This window comes from Pinus tabuliformis, chromosome X, assembly GCF_031772625.1.
Source record: "Pinus tabuliformis cultivar Carrire ecotype Pingquan chromosome X, CPIR1, whole genome shotgun sequence".
Classification (NCBI taxonomy): Eukaryota; Viridiplantae; Streptophyta; class Pinopsida; order Pinales; family Pinaceae; genus Pinus; species Pinus tabuliformis.
Window position 1 is genome coordinate 128,742,840 of NC_142308.1, and position 11,932 is coordinate 128,754,771.

Below are 11,932 nucleotides of genomic sequence, written 5' to 3' on the forward strand. Positions count from 1 at the left end.
ATGTAAATCAACCTCCAGCAACCTAGTTGATCTGGTTAACAACACTCTCTACTTAGCGAATATGATTTCCCAATGTACGCCAGGAAAGATGACAACAGCAAACATGTTAGAGCAAACGTGTTATCCTGACTTGGAGGAAAAGGGGAGATTAATCGCTGGAGTTAACAATTTGACCTTCGATGCATATTGGCTTTTCCTGATTAAGCCGCACACACAGAGAGCCGCCCTTAAGTGTTTAACAGATGCAATCGGGTGTATAATTCCCGACATTCAGGATGCCACCTATGCTGCCCAGCTCAGTTCGCGTCTCAACAAACCGCCTGAAGTAGAGCCAATGCTTGCGATAAGTCAGCTCAGGTTTAAAGGCAAGCAGCCTACCTGATGAATCATGCCGCCGATTGCCAGATCGCTCCGGGAAATAGGATCAATATTTATTGATGCCAATTATGTAGGATTTCTGTTTATTAGATATTTAGATTAGTTTAGTATTTATAGACCCTTTCGTTGTTTTGGAAAGGGTCGTAAAGTTTTGTAACAGACTTAAAAGACTGAAGTTTGCACTACTGTGCTTCAGTCAATATTCTTTTATGAAACCAGACCAGTTGTTCTTAATTTGACAAGGAAGCTTCTTTATGCAATTGTGCACTATTGTCTTTGTTTAGGATGTTTTTGTGTTGAAGGAAGCACTACAAATAGCGATTGATATTTGGGAGTGTTAAAGCGGCTCATATGGTATTTCTATCTATGTCTGAATTCATTCCTGCTATGTGAATTGTTATTTGATTATTCTTGCTATTGTTGATTATATGCATGCGCTGTAACAGCAGATCTTTATTCATTCCACTATTGGATGTTTTATGATGTGCCTTTTCTTTAAATCATGTATATGTCAATGATATAAGTGATAAAGTGTGGTAATATCGCCTTAATCGCTTTGCTTAACTATTTAGGCATAGCAATCATGAACAGAATAACGTCCATGTCTGTCAAATGGAGTCATCTATATGCCCGTTTATAGATAAGGATCATCAAGCGCTGCACTTTAAAAGCTCAATAAGTCCCCGGGATAGATCATAGTTATTATATTCTTGTCAATAGTTTTAGTTATTCGCTCATCGCTAGCGTAGTTTATAATCATCCATCCATCCCGTTTATCTATTTCTGGGAAACTGGTCCCATTATCCCCAGTCGGAGCCACTATTCCAAACGGAAAAGGAGCTGTACTAAGGTCCGGACCGGGTGGTTATCCCCGATGTTGTTGCAGCGATTTTCGAGGCATCAACAGGTTGTTAGGGTGTTTACCTATTTTGATATCTTCTTTGAATTTCCTATGGTGATAATGATCAATTTTGGCCACAACACAAGAGTTTTCAATACAAATATGATGATTGGTTTTACTGGAGTGCTCGGCCAAAGCTGAGGTTTTGGAACAGTTATGCTTAATGTCAGTTGCATGCTCTTGAATCCTAGTTGAGATTGATCGACCAGTCTCACCAATGTAGGTTTTGCCACAAGAACAAGGAACCAAATAAACCCCTTTGTGGCATTTAGGATCAATGGGATCTTTAACCGATTTTAGGCATCTGCTAATGGTGCTCATAGGTTTGAAGGTGGTTTTTATGTTGTTCTTCTTTAAAATATATGAAATTTTATCAGTGTTTCCCAATATGTTGCCTCTTGTCTAGAAACTGTCAAATAAATGTTGGTTACCTAGGGTATGTTCATTTGTCTGTCCATTCATCCTTGATGATGTCTTTATACAATATTTCTTTCATTACCCCACCAATTACTACACTCCTGAGTTGATATCCTTCCAACATTGTAGCACTCGGGGTCGACTACTGCTCACATTCCATGTGTTTGTCCATCCTCCCAGTTTCACTATGCTTTACCCAACCCAGCCAAGTCTCCAAAAAAATTTCCTTATAGCACCTCGGCTTCACCAACCTGGACCTCGGGGTGGCAATACAGGAGCTTCTATTTCTCGACGTCCACATCTTTTTGGTTGGCATTCTGGGGCTTACCACTTTGATTTTGTCCCTCCCGAAGTGAGGAATGAGATCCTTCACCTAGAAGCCAAGGAATTTGGCAACTGGGAATATTACTCTGACTCTGAAATTAGTGGCACCACCTTTAGATGGAATCCGAACCCAGTAAATTCCGCAAAAGGAGACTACACTTTCTTCACTTAATGACTCTACACCGACAACTAGAGACCTTGCTTCACATGGTCATCCGTGACAAGCAAGTTGATCATTATAAGTTATTTGCATGACAAGAGGAGATCAAAAGGATCATCCGGGACATAAGATACAACCTGGACGACATAGTCTTCAGACTAACTCAGGTTGAATGCTTCGTGGTGTCTGATTCCAACTCTGGTTCTGATTCACACCCTCATACTCCAACTGTCATCAACACACCAACAAATGAATCACCTCAAGGAAACTCTAATGCTATTTCTCCATTCATTATCTTAGACTAGCAATCTTGCATGATGCCTTGTTTTGTTTTGGTCAATGTTATGTTTACTTCTACTATGTTTTCATGGATATCAATATGGCTTACTAGGCTATATGTGCACACAATTTTCTTTTAACAACCTAACAACTCTAATGCATGGAACTCTTAATGGGTGAATTAGTTAGTATGTTATTGAGTGTATCTTAACTTCTTTTTTGGCTAAATCTGGGATCATGGGAACAAGTTATGGTCAATGTATCAATTTATGAGATCCCATAGAGTTTTTTGGGACATAAATGTTATCAATATAAAAACAATGTTCTCGTAATATAAATATTTTCATATAACTTACAAAGAAAAAGATAGATCGAAATCATCTATTTATGGAAAATATCAAATCTAAAGCTAGAATCTCTAACTCCTTTACCAAATCACTTGAAATATCAAATTACATGTCGATGGGAAATAAACTCCTCATTTCTCTGGCAATCACTATTACATTTTTATTTGGAAAAGAAATCCCTTCATTGTAGAACTAATCCTATCTTCATAAATTTAATTAATGGAACCCAATTCCTTTGGTAAATTTGGTAAGACCTTTAAGAGGTTTCATTGACTTTGAAGAGATGTTCCTGCATCATGACCTCAAAAATCTCAAAGAATGAGTGGATCCCTTAGTGTTACGCCAACAATGTTTTAATAGGTTTTGACATAGCTTGCTGAAAATGTAGTGTTTTAAGTGCCCCTTATTAAAGAATAATTTCCCTGTGTCCTTAAGAGTTTAGAGGATCTTTGAATTAACCAAAAACCTCAATATATCCTTAAACATGTGGGAATTATGTTGTCTCTAGAACTTTTGTCTCATCTAATTTAGCAAAGTAGAAGTTGTTTTAAATTGTTTTCGATGATGTTTACACTATGCGCTCATTAAACAATGTAGGATGAAGATTATCCAAAAGGACCCTCTTTTTTTTTGTGAAGTTTTAGAGAGTGGATCTTGACAAAAATTTGCATGCTCAACATAGTTAAATTTATGTCCCTAGGAGTTATAAGGGATCTAAATAAACCTAGAGCCTCCAAATATCATCAAACAATATGTAATTATGCTATCTTTGGATTGTTTGCTTCATCAAATTCCAAGGCCATTTTTTTTGTATCTATAGAAATTGGCAACTAGGCTGGTTTCGTACTTGCCTGACATGTGGTCAGTTCCGATCGCTATACGCCCCTTTCATAGGCACAAGTTAATTGGGGAGAATTGAACTTTAGATCTCAATATTTACGTAATACTTTCATAACATGACAATCACCATTTAAACTGCTCTTTAGAGACAAATTCCAAAACCATTTTAAATAATACTTATACGATACATTTACCTTTATGAAGTAATGTGGGATGACATAGTTTTTCCATGTAAAGGCCATGGTGTCCTCCCATGAGATTTAAAATCAAATAAAAAGAATAACATCTTAATAAGACAACCACCTCGTCATACGAGGAGATATACTTTGTTGGATTTTATTAGAATGGAGGTTTCTAAGTAGTTGATCTGACTTTATCAAACAGTGTAGGGTAAGGATTGTCCAAAACAATTTCTTTTAAGAGCAAATCTACCTTTAAAAAAAATTGGGTACCTAGCATGTTTGCATGGGTTAAATTTCCCATGTCATAGTTTTTCCCAAACCCAAGGTGTTTTTAAGTTTTGTGAACGGATCTCGAACCTCAAAAAATGATTAGCTTAACCTGGAACTGTGCTTTCTCTCGATTTTTTGTTGTTCAGATTTCTGCCAGAATGGAATTTTCCAGGTCCTTTCAGATAATGCTTATACTGTGCCATTATCATCTGGTGGAGCATAACGATTATCCACAACGAGCTTCTTTTCGACCAAGTTTTAGAGAGCCGATCCAACAAAAAATTGAAGTGTCTGTCATAGTTGCATGGGTTAAACTTCCAAGGGCAAACTCTCTCCATATCGCTGTAAAAGACTTTGAATCAACCAAAAACCTCGAAAAATCCTTATCTAGTTAAAAAAAATGTCTTATATCTTATATGACTTTTTAGCTTTGCCCAACCCAATTAAACGCTCTGCGCATCTTCTTCATCATCTGCTATTTCTGCAGGCTGTGTTTAAATTCTCATCCAATTTGCATCATGGAATATGATCACTTAGTTTTTATTGGACGTCTCACGCGAATCCAATGATGCGGTGGATAATTTACTGAAGAAACGCCATACGAGCACACCAACATAACGATGCGTCTGTTCATAAAACTGTTTCACAATGTTACCAATGCAAACCAGTATGCCCACAATAAGACATCCTTCATTCCGCAACTGTGCAGGGAGGGACGATTGCAGGAGGCTCTGCGCATGTTCAACGCCATGGAAAACCCAGACATGTTCGTTCCTCTCTTGCAGGCGTGCGCCAATTCAAAAGCCCAGTCAGAAGGCAGACAGCTCCACTCCAGAGCGCTCATCAGCGGACGAGCAGAAAACTTAAGTGTAGCTTCCAAACTCATCAACATGTATTCTAAATCGGGTGATCTCGTGGCTTCACGCAAAGTGTTTGATAAAATGTTTAAAAGAAATGTGTTGTCATGGAATGCCATTATTGGTGGGTACGCTACATTTGGGCACAGCGAAGAGGCTCTCAGACTTTATTACCAAATGCAAAGGGAAGGGATCCGTCCAGATAATTATACGTTTCCCTGCCTTCTGAGGGCATGTGCTGGTATAGGGGACTTGGACCAGGGCAAAGATATCCATGATTATATTATCAAAGGCGGATTTGTTTTGGATGAATACGTGGGTAATGCGCTTATAGATATGTATGCTAAATGTGGCAGTATGGAGGATGCACGTGATGTGTTTGACAAAATGTCCCAGAGAGTTTTGGTTTCGTGGAATGCAATGATTTCCGGTTACGTACAGATTGGCAATGTGGATCAAGCCTTGAAACTTTTTCGGCAGATGCAAGTGGTGAGTATGGTGCCCGATGCTTTCACAATAGCCAGCGTTCTTCCTGCTTGTGCACACCTAGTAGCTCTGCAACCGGGTAGGGAAATCCATGGTTATGTTATTAAAAGCGGGTTTGGATTTGATGCGCATGTTGCGAGCTCTCTGTTAAATATGTATACAAAATGTGGGATTGTAGAGGATTCTCGTCAAGTGTTTGACGAAATGCCTTCGAGAGATTCAATTATGTGGAATGCGATAATTGCAGGTTATGCACAGAATGGGAGGTCGGAGAAAACATTGGAGCTTTTTGAGCAGATGCAACAGTCAGGCATGAAGCCAAATTCTGTTGCTGTCGCTAGCGCTATATCGGCATGTGCCCAATTGGCATGTTTAGAAAAGGGAAAAGAGATCTATGATAAATTGGTTGAGAGTGGATTTGAGTTGGATGTCACAGTGAAGAGTGCCCTTGTAGCGATGTATGCTAAATATGGGAATATAGAGGATGCACGTAATTTTTTTGATGAAATGTCTGAAAAGGATGTGGTCTCTTGGACATCAATGATTGCAGGGTATGCACAAAATTCTGATGGCAAGGAAGCCCTGCAACTTTGTTGTGAAATGCAGTTGTCAGGGGTGGATCTGGATTCAGTCACCATAGCAACTCTTCTCCCTGCATGTGCTAATTTAGCTGCCCTGCAACAGGGTAAGCAAATCCATGATTATGCAGTCAGGCGGGGATTAGTGTCGGAAGTTGCCGTCGCGAGTGCTCTGGTGGCTATGTATGCAAAATGTGGCTGTATTGAGGATGCACGCTTGATATTTGACAGAATACCCCACAGAGATGTTGTTTCCTGGAATGCGATCATTGCAGGGTATGCGATGCATGGCCGTGGACAAGATGCTTTGATAATGTTTTATCAAATGCAACAGGCAGGAGTGAAGCTAGACCACATCACCTTCACTGCTGTTCTACATGCATGCAGTCATGCAGGCCTGGTAGAGGAAGGATTGCAATATTTTAATAGAATGACACTTGACCATCATATCAAAGCCAAAGTTGAGCACTATGCATGCATAATTGACCTTCTTGGCCGTGCTGGGCATCTAAGTGAAGCAGAGGACATTGTTAACAAAATGCCTCTGGAACCTAATGCTTCAGTGTGGGGGGCTCTGCTTGGTGCCTGCAAAATCCACTGCAATGTACAGCTTGGAGAACGTGCAGCACGACACCTTTTTGTGTTAGAGCCTGAAAATCCTGGAAATTATGTGCTACTGTCAAACATTTATGCTTCAGCTGGCAAGTGGGATGATGTCAAATCAGTGAGAAAGATGATGGAAGATATTGGATTGGAAAAAAGACCGGGATGCAGCTGGATTGAGGTGAAGAACAAGGTTCATGCATTCACAGTAGGAGATCAGTCTCACCCACAAATGGACAAAATTATTGCGATGCTGGAGAGCTTGGTTGGACAAATCAAAGGGGCAGGGTATGTGCCTGAAACTAACTTTGCAATGTATGATGTAGAGGAGGAGGACAAAGAGAACACATTATGCTACCACAGTGAGAAGCTAGCTATTGCTTTTGGGCTTCTAAATACATGCCCTCATACACGACTTCGGATCATAAAAAATCTCCGTGTTTGTGGTGACTGCCACACAGCATTCAAGTTCATTTCCAAGATTGTTGAACGAGAAATTGTTGTGAGGGATGCTAGCCGTTTCCATTGTTTCAAGGATGGTGTGTGTTCCTGTGGAAATTATTGGTGAACAATTGAAGCTGGCAACAAAATCCACTTTCACTGGAAATCCATGCAAATTGTCGCATTTTGGTAGGAGTTGGCTTCTTTGCAGCTCATGTAGTAATACATAGGTCTTGGTTGTAGAATTTGGTAAATGCAAGATTCATAAAGCTTTGATTTATATTGATGGACACTCTGAATCATTGTATATAATTAATTGTAAACCAAATTCTTCAGGTGCTGTTATATGAAAATCTAAATGGTATAAGGAATGTGATACTTTTGGATAAGTTGTTTCCATCAAAGATAATTTCTGATTTGAGGTGATTTTGTTTTATTCTGATGTATTTTATTGCTTGAATGGATTGCAGGGGCTTGATGGATACCAGTGAACATGGACTATGGATTTACAGTTCAATGCTCTATGGTTTAACGATTATGGGCAAATGACAGTTCATGACAGTTGATGGAAGCTCATCCTTAATCTTTTGATCAGAGATATCTTGAACTTTTCTTAGTTCAAGATAGATATGATAGATATGGCTTCAGTTTTCACTCTAAATGACAGGAACACAGAATATGGGAAAAACATTGATGCACATAAAAGTAGAACAAACCTATACTGTATAGGAATAATTTGTTGAAATTTTATGGCAACTGTAGTAGAATACAACTTTTGTAGGAATTTACAAGGTAAGTTCCTCAGATAGAACACCAAAGGACACCACTCACAAACAGATCACAGAGCAATACACCAATATTCTTGACGTGGTTAAAACCTTCAAAGAGGGAAACAGTGCATGGCCTGAGCCAACACGCCCACTTCAAGTAATTTATTAATGTAAAATAAATAAAATTTACATAAGCTTCTCTCATGAACGGTCCCCTTACAAATAACCCTCCATGCTTTTTAAATAGAGATCATGGACCAATTGGGTGTTAAGCCACGATCAAGTATCGTAATACCAAGTAGAAAATAAACCGTCGGATCACTTCATGTCTAGAACATATCGTGACCGTCGGATTGTAAGTTACAAAAGTACATATTAAAGAAACACACTTTACCTAGCTCTACACTAGACCAAGTTATACTTAACTATTTCCTATGTATCGGAATATCCTAACATCCCCCCTTAAGAACAACTTGGGATAAGATTGAAAGATGTACAAATATGATACAATAGGAGAAAGAAGGATGCATTAGAGGCCTATCCCCCCTTAGTGGCAACTTCTTGAACTCCAACCATAAATCGAAGTTTAGTAAACTTCGCCCCTGTGAGAGCCTTTGTAAAGATGTTTGCAACTCGATCATCGGTTGAACAATATTGCACTTCAAGAACATGGTCATGAATGAGCTTTCTGATGAAGTAAATGTGTAGTTTAATGTGTTTGTTATGCTGATGTTGGATTGAATCTTTGCATAGCTTAATGGCACTTTGATTATCACACCAAAGTGTAGTCGGATGCTGCTGCTGAAAACCAAACTCTGACTGGATTTGACGAAGCCACAGGGCTTTCTTACTAGCTTCTACGACGCCATGATATTCTGCTTCTACTGAAGAAAGAGAAATGGCACTTTGTTTCTTGTAAGCCCATGTAATAGGTCTAAAACCAAGAGTGAAGACATAACCTACAATAGACATCATCAGGGTCACCAGCCCAGTCGAAATTAGTGAAACCAACCAATAGAGGAAATGCTTTTGCATTGTAATGAATCCCAAATTGAACTGTACCTCGAACATAACGAAGTATTCTTTTAGCTGCGTTTCAATGACTTTCATGTGGGTTTTGCATAAACCGAGCAATAAGGCAACAACAAAGGAAAAGTCAGGATGGGTATGGGTCAGATACAAAAGTTTTCCTACAAGCTAATGGTATAAGGTAGCATCAACTTCAAGGGAAGTACAAGTGACTGAAAGGGAGAAGGGGTTGGCTTATTGATCCAAAATGGATTCAATTTTGCCTCCATATCAAAGTCTTCAAATTCAGTTGAAAGTTGAATCAAATCAAAGTGCTTGTGGATACGATTCCAACGGTGCGAACGACATGTAAATCCGAGTCCGGATGAAGAAGTTAAAACCAGTCAAAGTTTCAAGGCAAACTAGGGCAAAATGAGGAAAAGTCAAAGTCAACATTCAAAGTCAAAGGTCAACAGTCAACACAGGGTGATGTCAGTAGGACACATGTCGTCCCGGGAATGCGCCATATGTCCAGGGTGATGTCATCAAGGTTGGTGATGTGTCGTGATTTGATTGGTTGATATGGGCCAATCTGGTGCTGACATGTGGTAGCCTGGATTTGCCCAATGTTGGCATGAAATCCCAAAATTTTGGGGTCAAGGAGGATCGAACCTCTGACCTCCCGGAAAGGATAAGATTTCGCCGAATTATGCTCACTAGTTGAGCTATGTTACTGCTTGTTATGGAAGGTGCATATATCACATTTATTGTGAAGATGATTTGACTGTCGAAAAGCGCTGGACAGTCGAGGTCAACCCCACGACCGTCGGACCCTTAACATTTATTGCTAACTGCCGGAATATATTGTTATCACAAGTGTCGAACCAATCCCACATTCACCACATGATTAAACGGTATATGGTATATATACCATATATATGTTACAATATAATCAACGCAGATATGGTGGAAGGGTCGAGCGGAGGTTTCGAACCGTCGACCTTCCAAAATACTATATATACCAATGCCTTAACACAAGTCCCGTAGCCAATAGACCAAGCGGTGGAGCTTGGTATTCAAGCTACCCAAACTGTATTTAATTTTTATGCAGGTGCCGAACCCGCCATACCACAGCGCGCATTTCGAAAGCGGTTTTGTATTGTAGAAAGTGGTTTTCTTGTAGGCAGAGGCGGTTTTGCAGGTACAGAGGTGGTTTTGGACCATTCGAGGGGATTTGGAGGTCACTGTGGCCAAATATGGTCGAGTTTATACTCGTTTGACTCGAAATTTCGAGTTGGACGCAGTGGTGATGTCCATTTTCTTATTTGAGACTCTGTTTTCGAGCTCATACCTGTAACAACATATTGAAGACAAAATAAAGAGGTCAGCACTGGAAGCGAAAGGACAAGGAGACGTAGTCAGAAAGTCTGGTGAACTCCTTTATTAAATTTGGCTGTGTTGATGTGTTTAAATGTGTTTAAATGTGTTTTCAAATTGTTCATGTGTTTATGTTATTCGCAGTCTTTTTGATCCGTTGCACTAAGTAACATAAGCGAATTCACACAGTCTATAATACCTTTTTCATTAATGGATCAAGTGGTACCAGAGCAGCAAGATTTTTAAGGTTTGACAAGTTTGTGTGAAGATTTAGATGCTTACTAGCTTGAGGCTCGGATGAGGTGAAGGTGAACTTGTTGAAGCGAATCCAGAGATTGGAAGGGTCTTTTCACAAAGAAGGATGGCAGATGAAACTCCACTTGGGTCAGAATCTCAATTCTTAGATAGTTTCACGACAATACGTGCAATGGTGGAAGAGATGTATCGCGACTTTAAGAAGAACAAAGATGAAGACACTTCATCACCTAAACCAGACAAAGGAGCAGAGGAACCTTTTCTTTTTATTCCTCCAGATAAAGAAGATAAAGGAAAGGGAGAAAAGCCTCCTCCATCTCCTCCATGATCACCATCATCGTCATCATCCTCTTCTTTTCATAAATCTAGTCCTTCTACGAAGAAGAAACATAAATCCTCTTTGATCAAATTAGATGTAAAATTTGATTTGCTGATTTATGATGGAGAACTTAACGCTAAAAAGCTTGATAATTGGATAAGCCAAATTGAAGTATATTGCAGGGTGCAGAAAGTTGTTTCAGAAAGGAAGAATATTCAGCTTGCTAGCCTTCGACTTGGAGGAACCGCACTTGTATGGTGGGAAAGCAAGACACAAGCATATCTCCAAAAACATGGTAAAATCATTTTAACTTGGAATGAATTTGTTTCTGCTATTAAAAAACAATTTGATTCTTTGGCTTATATGCAACAAGCAATGATGAGTTGGCAAACGCTACGTCAATTAAAAGGTCAAAGTGTTCAAAGTTATACTCAGGAATTCCGTAAGAGAGCTTTAACATTAGGCATATCATTGGACTCACCAAAGACATTGTTGAAATACATAGGTGGTCTTCATAGTTATTTGAGGCATACCATACTTATGTTTAATCCAACTAGCTTAGATGATGTATCAGTTCAAGCAACTCATCTAGAAGCTAGAGGTAAAAATGTAACCCCAGATGTTGGGAAATCATCCAAACCTATTGAAAGCAAGAATAAAGGCAAGAAGAAACTTAAGTGGAAGGAGAAGAAAACAAACACTGTGAAGAAGGATAAACCTTCATGTACTCATTATAAGAAGGAAGGACACGATGAGGCACATTGCTGGTCTTTTCATCCAGAATTGAAGCCTAAGAAGTTTGGGAGTAAAGAGTGAAAGAATGTTGTTGCTATTCAAAAGGACTTGGGATCAGATTCAGGTGACGAGACAACGATTACAGCTACAGGTATAAAAGGTAAAGATTCTAAAGCATCTACAAGTACTTCTTCGCATTATGTTGATAATGATAATGATGAGAGGAAAAGAAATGAGCTATTTCACATAAGAGTCATTTCCAAGCATACTAAAATTGATACTTTATTTGATAGTGGGTCACAAGTTAATTTGATTTCTAAAGCAACTGTAAAGAAATTGAGTCTAGAAACAAAACTTCATAAAAAGCCATATCCATTAAGTTGGGTGTGTGATAAAACTAAGCTA

The 11,932-nt window shown here is 39.1% G+C and overlaps 1 pseudogene across 1 annotated transcript; it reads left to right on the forward strand.

Moving 5' to 3' along the window:
- Window positions 1-4,051: 4,051 nt before the first annotated feature.
- Window positions 4,052-7,911, forward strand: LOC149138766 (pentatricopeptide repeat-containing protein At3g12770 pseudogene; annotated as a pseudogene). Its single transcript, XR_016264759.1, has 2 exons — window positions 4,052-7,252; window positions 7,534-7,911. The product of XR_016264759.1 is annotated as a pentatricopeptide repeat-containing protein At3g12770 pseudogene (transcript).
- The last annotated feature ends 4,021 nt before the right edge of the window (window positions 7,912-11,932 follow it).